The following is a 1,911-nucleotide window of genomic DNA, read 5'->3' as shown; positions in this document are numbered from 1 at the left end:
CTGCACAGATAGCGGCAACCTTTTGTATTAACGGATGCTACGCAACGCTCGATTGGTCATTGTCGGCTCGGGTACTACTTTCATGTACCCCGGGTACATGTTAGTATACTTACATGTACCCCGGGTACGGTAAAAATACTAAAACGTACCCGGTCGACATAAGACTGTGCCCGAGTTTTATTCTCGCCCAAAATCCGATGTCGTAAAACGTGCTACCGATTACCGTAATTACGAAACAAACTTCTTTTTTAAATGTATCAACATGCTTTTTGAGTGTGAGTTTCGATAATATAGAGGCCATTTAACAGAAAATTGACATAAATATTAAAATAATTAATTTTTTAAAAAGCCGACAATGACCGATTGAGCGTTAAAATCCCCGGGTACGTTTAAGTATATTTACTGTACCCGGGGTACATGTGAGTGTACTTAAGTGTACCCGGGGTACACGTAAGTAGTACCCGAGCCGACAATGACCAATCGCAGCACTAACGCATTAGTAGAAGGTTAGTAGAAGGTTAAGCTTGTTTATATTCACACTTCTCAATTTATAAAACTTTGGACATGAGTTCACCAATTACTACAGGCACACTTTAGACAACCTCAAAAATGCTTTTTAATCGCTAATACCGAAAACAACTAAATATAGCAAGAAATATATTTTAAAAATGTAGTCGGTGTATACGCTGACTTTGAAATAAAGTTTGCAATTTGCTTTTCTAAATAAATAAATAAAATGAAAACAAAAGTTTAACTATTATGTGGGTTTTTTTCACTTGTAAGTTGCATATTCAACGCATGAAATGTGTGTTAGCATTGTCAAACCACACATTAGTGTAAGTAGATAAAAAATATACAACAGGAGTGCACATCATATGTGTCCTCACATGCCTTATTATGAGTATATTTCTTCACTATCGAAATATATCGTATGTTAATATTTGATTTAAACGCAGTTTTCTTTCAACACATTTAAATTACACGTTCATAGCCACGTCATGCGAAAATTGGTCTTATGCGTTTCGGCCAGCGTTTGTTAAACCCAACATGTGCATTTGCAGTCAGGTCAGAGGCGATGCTGTTCGCTATAAAATCACTCAATATGTTATGGTCTCATTATGTATCTCCTGACGAGACTGAGAGATGCGCATGCTGAGTGAGCTATATATATGATGGGCGCATAAGACCCATTTTCGCATGACGAAAAATCTCATTGCGAATTGTAAATGGCACATTTTAGCACAACGCTTTTTGATACAAAATTGAATTCAAAATGGCAAACTTGTTAATAATGGCAGCCTATCCAGACGTTCAGAAACGATTTCAAGACGTGCTGACCAAGTACGGCAAACATTGTGGTTGGATAATTTAACGATTTCCTCTTATCGTGACACTATACTATTTCGGTAATGATTATTTTCTCATCTTGAAAGCAAAACTGAAATTATGCGAGATGGATTTTAACGCGTAATTGTAACTGGGAAACAATTTGTGTCGTTTGAACATACAGAGAGTACCGGTAGTCCAGAATTCCTTACACTGAACAGTGCTACATCCTTTGCACTGAGCACAGACACAGTGATGTAGCCAAATGTGACATAACGGTATATCCATAGTGTTTATTCTTATGATAGAAATTTAAGTACAGATAGATTTAATAATAGGGAAATATTTCAATAATATGTTTGAGTAATTAATTAGTAACTGTTATAATTACTGATATGTAAGAAAATGTTGAAAGGTTATTTACATCAATATTTCTATCTTATTCGTAAACAGAAGTTAAAAGTTTAAAGTGATCAAACTATTTGAGAGTTCATCTTGTAAAGTAGCTGTATGTTGCGGGTATTTAGGAATTAACATAACAGATGTCAGTTCGGATGGGATATATAATGAAGTTTGAATAATTGA

This window comes from Dreissena polymorpha, chromosome 4, assembly GCF_020536995.1.
Source record: "Dreissena polymorpha isolate Duluth1 chromosome 4, UMN_Dpol_1.0, whole genome shotgun sequence".
NCBI lineage: Eukaryota > Metazoa > Mollusca > Bivalvia > Myida > Dreissenidae > Dreissena > Dreissena polymorpha.
Note: the sequence above shows the minus strand (reverse complement) of the source record.